The sequence below is a fragment of the Theropithecus gelada genome, chromosome 14 (genome assembly GCF_003255815.1).
Source record: "Theropithecus gelada isolate Dixy chromosome 14, Tgel_1.0, whole genome shotgun sequence".
NCBI lineage: Eukaryota > Metazoa > Chordata > Mammalia > Primates > Cercopithecidae > Theropithecus > Theropithecus gelada.
In genome coordinates, this window is record NC_037682.1 from 67,450,201 (window position 1) to 67,465,475 (window position 15,275).

General features: G+C 50.7%; 1 protein-coding gene across 4 annotated transcripts in view; it reads right to left on the reverse strand.

The window, feature by feature from the left end:
* Window positions 1-15,275, reverse strand: part of GDPD5 (glycerophosphodiester phosphodiesterase domain containing 5) — a 92,621-nt gene that overhangs the window by 52,452 nt on the left and 24,894 nt on the right. For 2 of the 4 annotated variants that reach the window (XM_025357847.1, XM_025357845.1), the window contains exons 1-2: window positions 4,553-4,699; window positions 4,198-4,281 (exon numbers count right to left, since the gene is read on the reverse strand). The gene's annotated coding sequence lies outside the window, so the exon portion shown is untranslated. Of the gene's footprint in view, window positions 1-4,197; window positions 4,282-4,552; window positions 4,700-15,275 lie in introns of those variants that run through there. The other 2 variants (XM_025357846.1, XM_025357848.1) reach the window with 1 other exon arrangement.

Here is a 15,275-nt window from a genome sequence, read left to right on the forward strand (position 1 = left end):
CATCCTGAGCACCAGGGCAGAGCTCTGGCCCTGCCCAAGAGCCTCCACCATCTTTGATAGGGATCAAGGTGTAGGTACATTGTGGCCTAGATGACTCACAAATAGTGATGACCCCAAACTTCCCTTACAGTGAAATGCCAGGCATGAAAGGTGCAGGGCCATGGTGACTTGTTTCCATAGGGCTCCAGGATCATGGCCTTGGAGCAGGACCAGGGCCCTTCTGCGGTCCTTCCTTACCACTTCATCCATCCCTGCTCCCAACCCAGCTGTGCCTATGAAACCACCTTAGCCGTGGAGCCCCTCTGCCTATCCTCAATGCCTGGTGAACTCCTGCTCATCTCAGTTCAGGTAGCCCCTCCTCCGGGAAGCCCTTCCTGACTGGGTCACGATCTCTTCTGGATGCCACAACTCTGTGTTTCCTGACCACTGTGTAGGGGCTTCCGGGAGATGGTGAGATCTATGCAGAATTCAGAAATGAGAAAAGATTTGCAGCACAAAGGGGAGAAGGAAGGGCATTTTAGGTATGGAGACAGCACAGCAGAAGCCTAGGTGGCAGGGAGGGCAGTGATTGGGGCTTCTCCCAGGGCAGAGGGCACCCCAAACAGCTCACCGAGTGGACCGTTTCCCAAAACAAAACAACCAAACCCAAATCTACAAAATGAATTTCTGGCCCCAGGACGAGGGCTGGAGGTGGGGGAGACAGGAAAGATTCCGGAAAGAGCCCAACCAGTGAAATGTGGAACCCACTCATCCCCGGCCCTGCCCTATGCTCTACAGCCCCAGCCTCCTGCAGGTAGCTCACGACTCAGTCTATTTTCCATTGCATAGCCTCATCTGATGGCTTGGACAGAGAGATCCCAGCTGCCACCATCTCACTGTACAGCCTTGGGGAAGTCGCTCTACCTCTCTGGGCCTCGGAGAAGCCCTAGATTCTAATGGAATCTGCAGAGAAAGTAACCAGACCTAGGGGCAGGAAGGAAGTCTAAGTCACAGGGGCAGCTTCCAGTTGGGAGAGGCTTGGGGAAGAGGTGCCTGGAAGGAGGCAGGGAGAGAGGCCTTGAGGTGAAGAGGCAGGTGGGGTCTGTGCCACCCAGGCCCTGCAAGCCTGCTCATTCTGGGGAAATGTTACTCAGTGGCCAAGGCTGGGGCTCAGCCGGAGCCTCCAAGAATCAATCATGCCATAATTAGGGTCACTATTAATCTCTTTCCACGGTGATGCCAGGGCCTCCTGTTTACCCAACACTTCTGTCCCAAGAGACCTCTGATTGTCATTCCTCTCGCGAGGAGGCTGGCAGGGCCCAGAGGTGAAGGTAGACTAGTTCTTCCCCAGCTCAGGAGCCTGCCCGGGGGCCTTGGGTTCTCTTGGTACAGAAAGGACTTCTCTTTCCCAGGTCAGGGCTATGAGCTTGGGCTGAGTAGTCACCAAAAGTGACCTGGCCTTTCCCAGAGGGCACAGCTTAGCATCTCAGAACTCAAAATCTCAGGCTCCAAATGCCCCAAATTGGAGCTCTAGAATCACTTCACCCAAGACTCACAGTGTCATGGAATCCTCATTGAACAATTCAACTGGCATCTTCAAACTATCCCTGGATTTCAGACTGCTAAGTCACACAGTATCAGCGCCAAAGTCCCGGAGGTACTCCATCCAGCCTCCCCTTCCATTCAGAAATCCCCTGTGCCGCTCCTGCTGGTGGTTCTCCAGTCTCTCCAGACCAGCCGGTGGCTTCCCTAGGCTCGCATACTCCTAGTGACAGGCCCCTCCCTCCCTGGAGGGCTGAGTAGTTTTCTCCAAGCCAACAGGACTGTAGGAAGGCCATCCCAAGAAGAGATCCTGCCCCCACCCCCTTCTCCCCCAGTGACACTGACAGGTTCTCTGGGGAGCAGGCAGAGAGAGTGAAGGGCCCCGGGACAACTACTCGGGGGCAGTAGAGACTTTCAGCATCCCCCATCCTCAGTTTGACTTGTGCAAGCCCCTTCCAGGAGCCCAGTGGCTCAGCTGCAGGAGCCAGGCTGGCTTTTTCTGATGGCTCTTCCTCAGTCCCAGGGAAGGGGGAGTGGGAAAGTGGGGCACACCAAGTAAATGAAAGGGCGGGGGAGGAGGAGGAGCGTGAGTACAGTGGAGACTTGTACAGAGCAATCTTGTCTCTGTCCTCTCCTGCCCCTCCTTGTACCACTGTGCTCCAAAGACAACACCTACCCAGCTTTCCCACCTCCATGCCTCACTCAGGTTGGGCCCTCTGCCAGGAAAGCCCTCCCCAAATCCCAATCCAAATCCCATCCATCTTAACAAACAGACCCCGTGTAAAGCTTGGGCTAATTCCCCCCAACAAAAGCCCACTGCCTCCTCCTTTTTGTGCTCACATCATCTGGCAGAGCTCCTGAGAATGATCACAGGCCTCAGTGTGCTGTAATTATCTGCTTCCGTGGCTGCCTCGCCCGCCAGACTGAGAGCTTCCCCAGGTTCAGACTTCTGATCCACTTGGCCAAGCTTTTCTGAAGACCTATAGTGTCTGCAGCCCCACACCTGGTGATGGGGACATAAGATATGCCAGGCCCTGTCCTTACTAGAAGAGTCACTGTATAGGGGACCTATGTCCCCTGCACTGGGCCTGGCACCAAGGAGGTACCTAATTAGTTGTCAGTCAAAAAGCTGGTTAAATGCAAGACGGAAGGAAAAAAAGAACCAATCAAAGCATCTTACACCACACAACTGCAGAGCTACTTCTGAAAGCCTGAATTCTGCCTCTGAATAATAATTAGCCTTTTCCCAATTTACAGAAAAAAATTAAGTTACCGAAAAAAAAAAAGAAAAAAAAGAAAACTAAATTAGGTACTTTTCTCTCACAAATTTTTCTTAAACCTCTGATATCCATTTGCACATTTCTATACCATATCTAGTGTAAGATGACCCCAGATCTAGCACAGGATACTAATTTCATCACTGTCATGAACACTGCTACTCTTCACAGTCTTCTGCAAAGAGCAGCAGTCTCCCTGCTTCCAGGCATGTCGGAGAACCTGGGGCCTAAACTTTTCCTCTCTTCCTTCAAATGGCCAGGTTTCACCTTGGTGACCAATGAAAACCGAGCTTGCTTGAATGCTGAGGAAGAAAGTCCCAGGAGTTGGCTGGCCCACCTTGAAGGTTCATGCCAGTTCCATGATATAAGGCCTCCAAATCCACTATTTGTCATTCATTCCTTTGGAGGAAGCATCACTTTCTCTAGATTCTCTTTTAAAATATAAATCTTCGGGCCGGGCGCGGTGGCTCAAGCCTGTAATCCCAGCACTTTGGGAGGCCGAGACGGGCGGATCACGAGGTCAGGAGATCGAGACCATCCTGGCGAACACGGTGAAACCCCGTCTCTACTAAAAAATACAAAAAACTAGCCGGGCGCGGTGGCGGGCGCTTGTAGTCCCAGCTACTCGGGAAGGCTGAGGCAGGAGAATGGCGTAAACCCGGGAGGCGGAGCTTGCAGTGAGCTGAGATCCGGCCACTGCACTCCAGCCTGGGCTACAGAGCGAGACTCCGTCTCAAAAAAAAAAAAAAAAAAAAAAAATATAAATCTTCTCTGGAGTTGGGAGCCCATTCAACCCTCAGATTGGAGGTCAAGGAAACTTAGTTTAATGCTGGGCTCTTGAGGGGCAGTAAATCACAGGGTTTGTGAAGAGGTCAGCCTGCCTGGGTTTTTATTTATTTTAATTTTTTTTTTAGAGACAGTCTCACTCTGTCACCCAGGCTGGAGTGTAGTGGCACAATCATAGCTCACTGGAACTCGAACTCCTGGGCTCAAGCGATCTTCCTGCCTCAGCTTCCCAAGTAGTTGGGACTACAGGTGCGTGCCACCGTGCCTGGCGACCTGGCTGGGTTTGAAACCCAGCTCTACCATGTATTTAATGGAGCAAGTTTCTAAATGCCTTTATACCTCAGCTTCCTTATCTATAAAGTGGGGATAACCATGGTATCAGCCTCATGGGCTCTCAGACAAGTACCTGGAACGCTGTACTAAGCAAGAGACAAGTCTACTCAGAGCTTCAGTTTTTCCTGTCCATAAAATGGGACAATAATCCCATTTATGCCTTTTCATAAACCGTAGAGTGCTGCCCCCATGGGGGAGGTGGACATTGTGTAAGAACCCAGACAGCTGCCCTCTGCAGCCTGTCTTGAACTCCTTTCTCCCTCCCTCCTTTTCTCTTTACCTGGAAGAAGGTACCAGTGGCTGTGAGCTGGGCTCCTGGGGGTGTCCTGTCCACAGAGGCAGTGATATCACTTCACTGGGAGAGCTGAGAGGAAAAGGGGATAAACCCAGTGAGTTCATTCATCAGTTCATCCTGCCTTCTACTGTCCCACTTGACCCTTAGTGAGTGCCCATCCCATGCTGAGTGTGGGGCCCAGTGATGGGTGACACCAAGTCCCTGCCCTGGGGAAGCCACAGAGCTGGTAGGAGGGCTGACAGGACATACGTGATCTAATCCCCAGCCATGAAACCCGGCACATGCAATCCACCTCCACGCATGCTGCCCACAAACCAGCCCTAGGCCCAACCCATACAACCTGTTCCCTGAACCACTCCTGCCCCTCCAGGACCCACGGACCCAGGATCCAAAGCTCAGCCACCCTGGGGGCAGAGGCCCTTTCACGCTGCCCAGGGACCTGTTTCTCTGAGGTAGCTGCCAAACCAGCTGTTCTTCTAAAGCAGCCGCTAAGGGAAGGACGGTAGCCCGGAGGTGGGATCTGGGGCACCACAATTACGTGCCTGAGCTCTGACTCATGCACCACCTCCCCCATCACCAGCTCCTGCAGCCAGCAGGGCAACCCCCCGCCCAGGAACTGGGAAAAGAGATGGTATCGACAGGCCACGGGAAGCAGAGGGGCCAGGAGAGGTGAGGAGGAGACTGCAGGTCAGCATTGCAGGCTTCAGAGGATGCTAACACCTTGTCTACTAGGGACACTGAGGCTGCAGGGACGGAGGCCTACCTACATCACACAGAGGCAGAGCCAGGGCTGGGACCTGAGCCTCCTGGTGCCAATATGACAACTCTCCCCAACCCAACTGGACTCTAGAGCCACACACTGGCAAGAAACATACAGTCAAACACACGTCTCTGTGTGTGAACCAGAGGTGGACAGAGCTGGACTCAGAGACAGCTGGGAAATGACAGCCACTGAGAGATCAGCACTTGGGACACTACCAGGCCTGCCCCTCTCCACCTCCAGTCCCCAGGTTTCTCACAGTGCCCTGAATGTACAGCACTTTACAGTTTATAAAACATACTTATTTCCTCTACCCCCTACAATGATCCTAAGGCCTAAGTGGCAGAGGAAATAAAAATAGACCAGTGGCTTCTCCTCTAAACTTTAATGTTTGAGAAGCCATGGTCTATTTATATTTCCTGGGGCCTTGGACCTCAGAAACCTAGGGAACTTGTTAAAATGCAGTCTGGGCCGGGCGCGGTGGCTCAAGCCTGTAATCCCAGCACTTTGGGAGGCTGAGACGGGTGGATCACGAGGTCAGGAGATCGAGACCATCCTGGCTAACACGGTGAAACCCCGTCTCTACTAAAAAATACAAAAAAAAAAAACTAGCCGGGCGAGGTGGCGGGCGCCTGTAGTCCCGGCTACTCGGGAGGCTGAGGCAGGAGAATGGCATAAACCCGGGAGGCGGAGCTTGCAGTGAGCTGAGATCCGGCCACTGTACTCCAGCCTGGGCGACAGAGCGAGACTCCGTCTCAAAAAAAAAAAAAAATAAAAAAAATAAAAAAAAAAATAAAATAAAATGCAGTCTGACTCAGTAAGTCTAGGCTGGGGCCTGAGATTCTGCATTTCTGATAAGCTCCCAGGTGATGCTGATACTGCAGGTCCCTGGACCACAATTTGAGGAACAAGGCCAGAATGAGTCAAGAGCATGGGACCTGGAGTCAAACTACACAAGTTAGAATCTTGGCTCTTACTGTGTGACCTTGGGCAAATTACTTAACCTTTCTGTGCCTCAATCTCCTTAGGTATAAAATACTATGACTAATAAAACCTACCCCATAGGGTCAATGTGGGGATTAAATTAGTTACCATACATAAAACACTTAAAGTGACTATTATTTCAGATTTTGAAATGGAGGTTCTGAGAAGTGAACACACCCAGCAAGGCAGCAGAGCCAGAATTCAAGCTCAAACCTATAAGCTGCATAAACGTCACAGCCATCAAACCGCTCCCCCATCAGACAGACATGGATATTGAGGCCCAGATAGGGGCAGAAAACTGAAATGACCACCAGAAAGTTGGTGTGAGAAATACAAGTCCATGACTCCGTCCCAGTGCTCCTTCCACCACACCTTACGGCCTGTCAGAAAAGAAAGTACCGCAGAGTCTCCTCAGGGCTCTCAGCTCTGCTGTCAGCCTTACCTGGTCCCACAGCTGCCCGGGAAACTACCTGTGGGGTTGGCTGGACGTGGAGGCCGTCCCCATCCCCACTCTGTCTTCTCTCCATCCTGCCCACCAGGCTGGGTGAGGCAGAATGGTCTCACATCCTCCTGCCATTCCCCTCCTCCTCCCTCCAGCCTGTGCCCACTATCCTGTGTCAGGTCACCCAGCTGGGGTCTCAGGCTGAGGGTGACACGCCCGGGTCTGGCTCCACTCCCACCTTGCCTTCCCAGCACGGGGCCAATGGGAGGCTGTGAGTCACTGAAGGAAGTGCTCGGCCCCAAACAGGAAGAGGCTCTTCAAGCAGAAACTCCCTGCAGGATCCCCCAGTGCCCTGGGGCAGATGGCTTAGTAGTGGAAGCTGGTGAAGGAAGGGAAGCTGATTGGGACACAGCAACATCTGCTCAGATTTTACCTGACATTCAAACTTGACACTCACCCTCCACTTTTTGCTGCCTGGCCTGAGGACTTTTCTGCTGTGGACTGGCTGTGCGTCTTAGGTACATCAGTATCAGTACCCTCTCTGATCCTCATTCATAGGATCACGGACTGCACTAAAAGACTGCTATAGCCTGGTAATCTACATGAAATGAAGGGTTGCAGCAAGTGAATACAGGGTTTTATTTTATTTCTGAGACAGACTTTCGCTCTTGTTGCCCAGGTTAGAATGCAATGGTGCAATCTCGGCTCACTGCAACCTCTGCCTCTCGGGTTCAAGTGATTCTCTTGCCTCAGCCTGCTGAATAGCTGCGATTACAGGCACACACCACACCCAGCTAATTTTTGTATCTTTACTAGAGACAGGGTTTCACCATGTTGGCCAGGCTGGTCTTGAACTTCTGACCTCAGGTGATCCACCCGCCTTGGCCTCCCAAAGTGCTGGGATTATAGGCGTGAGCCACTGCACCTTGCAAATATAGGGTTTTAAGTGAATGAACAAATGCACATGAGTGAAATGAATGAGTGAATTAAGATACCTAGATGGGGCCGGGCGCGGTGGCTCAAGCCTGTAATCCCAGCACTTTGGGAGGCCGAGATGGGTGGATCACGAGGTCAGGAGATCGAGACCATCCTGGCTAACACGGTGAAACCCCATCTCTACTAAAAAATACAAAAAAAAAAACTAGCCGGGCGAGGTGGCGGGCGCCTGTAGTCCCAGCTACTCGGGAGGCTGAGGCAGGAGAATGGCGTGAACCCAGGAGGCAGAACTTGCAGTGAGCTGAGATCCAGCCACTGCACTCCAGCCTGGGCGACAGAGCGAGACTCTGTCTTGGAAAAAAAAAAAAAAAAGATACCTAGATGTAAAACTCTAGCTATAGCATAAGATCTATCATTTGTCTATTGTTCACTGTATGATAGAGAACTCTTTATTGGCAAGAAGATTCACCCCCCGAACACCCTTACACAGGGAAAAGGGACCCCCACACATCACACACACACACACACACACACCCTCACAAATAAATTCATTAGAGTACACAGGAGCCTCTGTCACATTACACTCATGTGACCTGTAATCCTAAACATTCGCTCCTGATTAACACCTGTAAGGCTCCAGTTAAACTCTTCTCTGTTTCTTTTCTTTTTTTTTTTTTTAAGGCATGAGTTGGGGACTGGGTCTTACTATGCTGCCCAGGCTGGAGTGCAGTGGCTATTCTCAGGCACAGTCATAACACACTACAGGCTTGAACTCCCAGGCTCAAGCAACCCTCTGGCCTCAGCCTCCCGAGTAGCTGGGACTACAGGCACACTACCATGCCAGGCCTTTCCATTTCTTGAACTTGAAGAACAAAAGGTGATTCTGTTAAGATGCTGTAAAGGTCTACGGGTCGTGTTGCTGCTGAGGGGGGAGATGGATGCTGCTTCGGGGAGGGGTGCAGCGGGGGGGCCTGAATGGCAAAAATATACAAGGGAGACACAAGTTAGCTTGTCAAAGCCTTCCTCCCAGACAGCAGCGAGCACGAGTTTCTTGCATAAGCAAGCATCTCTATTCCAGTCCTGCTGTGCATCCTTTATTTTGGCATTTCTTCCTGCTCCAATTTGTGGTTCTAAAAGTACTCATGAATTAGTGTGATATTCACAAAAATGCACATGGTGGCTGAGGAACATCTTATAATATTCTGCAACTCACATTAATGTAACACGAAGTCTGGTATTAATTCTTTAAATTTGCAACTAGATGGACATTGAATACTAGAACTGTGAATAGTTTCATTTCTATAAAATTTTCAAAAATTGAATTAATATTTCACGTCTATTTAAAGATTTTATTTAAAAACCTGATCTTCATTCATTGTGATGGGTATTGTTTTCATTTTAATAGATCATTTTATGGAATAAAAACCCTCTTGAAAACATAAAATAAATTTGCCTATGTTTATATTTACATTCGTTTACTATTTATTTATTTATTTATTTATTTTGAGACAGAATCTCACTCTGTCACCCAGGCTAGAAGGCTGGATTGCAGAGGTAAGATCTTGGTTCACTGCAACCTCCGCCTCCCAGGTTCAAGTTATTTTCCTGCCTCAGCCTCTCAAGTGGCTGGGATTACAGGCATGTGCCACCATGCCCAACTAATTTTTATATTTTTAGAAGAGATGGGTTTTTACCATGTTGGCCAGGCTGGTCTTGAACTCCTGACCTCAGTGATCTGCTTGCCTCAGCCTCAGTGCTGAGATTACAGGTGTGAGCCACTGCAACTGGCCACAGCTCATTTTTATTTATTTCATAAAATCTTTATTTTAGCAAGATCACTAATTATATTGTTATAATCAAGATTTTCATCACTTGTGTTCTGTTGATGGCAATAATCTAAAGTACTAAAAATAAAATGTGTTTGTATTTAAAGTATACAAAATTTGATGGCCACATGCTGTGGCTCACGCTTATAATCCCAGCACTCTGAGGGCCTAGGCAGGCAGATCACCTGAGGTCAGGAGTTCAAAACCAGCCTGGCCAACATGGTGAAATCCCGTCTCTACTAAACAAAAAAAAATTAGCCGGGTGTGGTGGCACACGCCTGTAGTCCCAGCCATTCAGGAGGCTGAGGCAGGAGAATCACTTGAATCAGGGAGGCAGAGGTTGCAGTGCACTACCATCATGCCACTGCACTCCAGCCTGGGCAACAGAGTGAGACTCCATCTCAACAACAATAACAAAATACATATAAAGACTGGGCACAGTGGCTCACGTCTGTAATCCCAGCACTTTGGGAGGCCGAGGCGGGCAGATCACAAGGTCAGGAGATCAAGACCATCCTGGCTAACATGGTGAAACCCTGTCTTTGCTAAAAATACAAAAAATTAGCTGGGTGTGGTGGCACGTGCCTGTAGTCTCAGCTACTCGGGAGGCTGAGCCAGGAGCATCGCTTGAACCCGGAAGACAGAGGTTGCAATGAACCAAGATTATGCCCACTGCACTCCAGCCTGAGCAACAGAGCGAGACTCTGTCACACACACACATACACTATATATATATATAATTCAAATATATATTCAATATAATCCCAGCTACTCAGGAGGCTGAGGCAGGAGAATCACTTGAACCTGGGAAGCAGAGGTTGCAGTGAGCTGAGATCACACCACACTGCACTCCAGCCTGGGTGACAGAGTGAGACTCTCTCAAAAAAAAAAAAAAAGAATTGTTAAGTCTTATTTTTTATATCTGAACATCATCAGCTTAACAACAATATACCCGAGATGTGCAATAATTAAATTCAGACATTCTTGATATTTTATCACTCTCAAATAAAACTAAACTTTACACAATGTAAATAAGTACACAATGTACGTATTTCAATGTACATTGTGAAGGTATATTTGTCAAGGTGGGAAAATCAAATCTATTTTATTTAACAGTCTCCTGGCTTGCTTTACAACCTTCAAATATCTGACAAAGATACATGGATCTCTATTTGTATTTTTGCTCTCAGTTCTCCAAATTTAGGAGGGGCCCGTCCACTCCCCACCCACCACCTCTTATGTTGCGGGGCCCAGGTCACCCATGCTGGTGACCTCACATCTGTGAGCAACTGCATGTCTGCCAGCCAGCCCTGCCTTCCTCAGTCCGCCTTTCACAAGTGCTTTCCACATGGAAGGTCCTTATGCTTACGCCTTGTGCGTGGGGCTGTATTTCCAGGGCAGTAAGCACTCAAATTTCCTCAGGGGCAGTGACCACAACTTGACTGGCCTCTCCCACAGACCCTGTACTCCTTAAAGTCCCTTCAGCTCCAACACCACCTTGCAGGGGAGCCAGGGTGCCCAGGGTCTTCCATCCCCAGTTCTTGTTACACCATCCCCCTGGAAAGGGAGCCGGCTAGGCTGGGAGGGCCCAGAAGCCTCTGCTGCACCAGGCTAGTAGCCCCCTGCCATCCAGCTGGGCAGTGGTCCTGGTGACCTATAGCCCACAGCTATTTTCCTCCTCCTCTTCATCCCCACTCAGTCCCCCTCCCTCACCTCTCCTCTTGCCCCCTTACTCTGGACCTACTAGCCACAGTAACCTACTTTGGGCTAAAGCCACCACAATGTGCCCTCAGCCCCCAACACCTGGGCTGGCAAATCTCCACATTCCTTGCCCACTGCCCTGCCTAGCATCTTTCACAAGGAGCTTCCAGAGAGCAGGAAGCAAGTTCGGGAGGTGGGGGAGCAGAGGAGTGAGCAGGAGACTGAGAGCCAGGAGACCTGGCTTTTCTTCTTGGCTTGGCCACTGGAAGGCAGGTCAACATCTTCCTGTGTCATATGGGGATACTGGCACCTGCCCAGATCCCATCTTGGGATGACAGGGAGAACCAGTGAACAGGACGTAACAGGGCTGTGTAAACTGTACAGTGTGTAGTAGCTGTTAACAGGGGCCAGACCCCATCTCCCTCATGTTTCCTGCTCAGTCTGGCACAGTGCCGAGGGCCCATCTATTGTTTTTTTTTTTTGAGACGGAGTCTCGCTCTGTCGCCCAGGCTGGAGTGCAGTGGCCGGATCTCAGCTCACTGCAAGCTCCACCTCCCAGGTTTACGCCATTCTCCTGCCTCAGCCTCCCAAGTAGCTGGGACTACAGGCGCCCGCCAACTCGCCCGGCTAGTTTTTTGTATTTTTTTTTAGTAGAGACAGGGTTTCATCATGTTAGCCAGGATGGTCTTGATCTCCTGACCTCGTGATCCGCCCGTCTCGGCCTCCCAAAGTGCTGGGATTACAGGCTTGAGCCACCGCGCCCGGCCCCACCTATTGTTAATACTGCCCAACATTTACAAGGGCTGGACATACTCTCTGTACAAGGCCAAGGTTTCTATGTGTGCTATCTTACTCCTCTTAGCTTCCCACTGCAGACTTTTTTTTTTTTTCTGGAGATGGAGTCTCGCTCTGTTATTCAGGCTGGAGTGCAGTGGTGCAATCATGGCTCACTGCAACCTCTACATCCCAGGCTCAAACAATCCTCCCGCCTCAGCCTCCTGAGTCTCTAGGACTATAGGTATGTGCCATCACACCCGGCTAATTTTTGTATTTTTTTGTAGAGAGGGGGTTTTGCCATGTTGCCCAGGCTGGTCTTGAACTCCTGAGCTCAAGTGATCTGCCCACCTCGGCCTCCCAAAGTGCTAGGATTACAGGAATGAGCCACCACGCCTGGCTGCAGTAGATACTTTTTATAGATGGTAAACAGAGGCTCGAGGGGATTTAGGGTCTCCTGGATTCATACTCTTACTACCAAGCCAGTCTAGACACCAAAAATCTAGTCACCAACACACATTTCCTAAGCTCTCCTGTAGGCCCAGCAGACAGACGGAGCCCCTGCTGGACGAGCCCACAAGCTAATGGTGTAGACAAACACACCAAGCGCATCGTGTGAACAAAGGCGGCAGGACGCGTAAGGGGTGGAGGCCTTGACGGTGAATCAAAGCTGTCTCCCAGCCTCACCTCCAGCCTGGCACAGTGCTGGACCCACCACAGGCAGCAGTGAATACCCAGGAGTGAACAAACTTGTTTCCCTGACATCCACCTCCCCAACCTAGCCACTCCCTGCCTGCCTCCTGGACAGTGAGGGGGCTCTAGACTTTCTAGACCACTTTCTCCTCTGGGACCACCACCCTAAGGGCACCCTCACTCTTGGCACCTGCAGGTGCTCAAGCCTTTGCAGTGGATTCTATGTTAAACCTGGTGAAAGTTAAACTGTACTTATCTGAGCACAGAACCCCTTATACAATAGGTACCCAATACATGGGAATCAAATGAGTTAATGAGTTTGCAGCAGTGACTGACCACTTCGGTGCCTGGCTCAGTTCATCCTGACCACTAGGGGCTTAATTCAAGTTCTGAATCAAAGAGGGGCTGGGGGGCCAGAGCAGAGCTGATAAAAGAGTAGGATGCTCACTTAACTGGCCGTGGGGTTGGAAGCAGGTCCTAGCCCTCTCTGCCCTTTTGCTGTGTGATCACCGGCAAATCACTTCACCTTTCTGGGCATCCACTGCGTCAAGCAGGGATTAACACCATGTTACAATCGGCTGATTTCTAGGTGAGCACATACAAAACTGGTTACAAACATAGGGTACCTCATGAAGCTCAGAGATGGGAGGTGACTTGGCTAAGGTCACACAGCAGGTGACAGAGTGTGGACTAGCACCCAGGCCTGTCATGGTCTGTTGGGGGTGGGGGGAGTGGAGGGGGAGGTTGACTCCCAGAGGCCTGAGTGGGGAGGCCAGATCATGGGTAACATCTCTTGTGATATCACAGCGGACAGGAGAAGGGTAAGAGTGGGTCCCATGAGGGCTAACTCAGCCCGATATCACCAGTGAAAGTGAGAGTCACATAGTCGGAGTCTTAGGATTTAGTCAGTACAGCCAGGAAGGGCAACCTGTTTATTTGTTCCTGGAATGTGCTGACCTACGCAAGTTCCCCCAAGCGATCCCTGAGTACCTTCTATGGAGACACAGAGTGGGTGGGCTGCGAAGAGAAGTCAAATCCAAATTCGACTCAGGCTGGGATGGGCCACAATGGCCTCGATTTCCTCTATGAGCATTTGGTGCTTCCATGGCCTTGAACTAATCTCTGTCCTTAAGCCTTGTCCCACCTCGTAATCATCACTGATGCCCTCCAGGCTGGGTGGGTGGGCTGGAAGGGAGAACTACAGCAGGGCACCAGGGCCGGCCTCTAGGGCTGGGAGGGACCTGGACTGACTGGAGAGATTGCCCAAAGCCAAGTCATCCAGGAGAACAATGGGGGCGGGAGCTCTGTGGGATTTTGCCTCTAAAAGCTGACAGACAAAGACCTGGGGCTACAGGAGCAGTGGAGCACAGGCAGGCTCTCAGAAGGCACTGCCCCTTGCTGACCACACAGCCTGAGATTTCCCCTTCTGCACACCCCTTTCTCATAGCCGTCACTTGCTGGTGCCAGGTCCTGGGCAATCAGCACCTTACATGCTTTATCTCATATAATCCGTTGACTCAGGAGGGAGAGGTATGAATTCTCCAGCATCTTTGCCCCTGGAGGGCCAGCCCTAGGGTATGACCTACAGTGTCCCCATGAGAGTTCCTCTGGAAGACAAAGCCAAAGTTCTTCTATGGAGCTTGGCTGGAAATAGCCTCTTGCTTCTCTTTCTCTTTCTGCTTCTACATTTCCTATTCCCTTAGCAGGTTTCCCTTAGCAGGGAAGCTTCCTAATGAATCACTGTCACACGAATCCTTGCCTCAGGGTCTGCTTCTAGGTCTGCTTCAGGTGTCTGAGGTGGGTGCCATCAATGTTTCCATTTCAGAGATGAGGAAACTGAAGCGCAGAGACATGAAGAGTATCCTGTGAAAGATCCCCATCTTACAAGCAGCAGAACATGCACTTGAATTGACGTCTGCCACGTGCAAAGCCAAGCACTGACCCCTCAGGCCCCACCCCTTCATCCATGGCCAGCATCATCTGAGTTTGTTTACATCCCCAAATACCGCTGTCCCTTCCTGGTCATCTAGGCTAACTTTCCTTCTTTCTTCTTCTTTTCCTTTTTTTTTTTTTTTTGAGACGGAGTCTCGCTCTGTCGCCCAGGCTGGAGTGCAGTGGCCGGATCTCAGCTCACTGCAAGCTCTGCCTCCCGGGTTTACGCCATTCTCCTGCCTCAGCCTCCCTAGTAGCTGGGACTACAGGTGCCCGCCACCTCACCCGGCTAGTTTTATGTATTTTTTTTTTTTTTTTTGAGACGGAGTCTCACTGTGCCTCCCAGGCTGGAGTGCAGTGGCGCGAGCTCGGCTCACTGCAAGCTCCGCCCCCTGGGTTCACGCCATTCTCCCGCCTCAGCCTCCCGAGTAGCTGGGACTACAGGCGCCCGCTACCGCGCCCGGCTAGGTTTTTGTATTTTTAGTAGAGACGGGGTTTCACCATGTTAGCCAGGATAGTCTCGATCTCCTGACCTTGTGATCCACCCGCCTCGGCTTCCCAAAGTGCTGGGATTACAGGCTTGAGCCACCGCGCCTGGCCAGTTTTTTGTATTTTTTAGTAGAGACGGGGTTTCACCGGTTTAGCCAGGATGGTCTCGATCTCCTGACCTCGTGATCCGCCCATCTCGGCCTCCCAAAGTGCTGGGATTACAGGCTTGAGCCACCGCGCCCGGCCTTTTTTTTTTTTTAACTGGAAGGAAAGGAATGTGCAGATGATCCAAGGGGTATGACTAAGTCCTCAGATTCCTCTGGTTGGCTCAGACCCTGTTTTGGTCAATCCTTGTGAATCAGGGCGGGTCTGACATTCTGGGAATGCAAGGAGACTTCAAATAATCTTCATGAAAACAAGTTGTAAAAACACTGGCCACCACTCCAAGTGGTCGGCTGATAGGCTTGGCTCCATGGAGCAGGGTTGAACAAGTTCACCAGAAGGGAATGCACAGCGGGAAAAACTT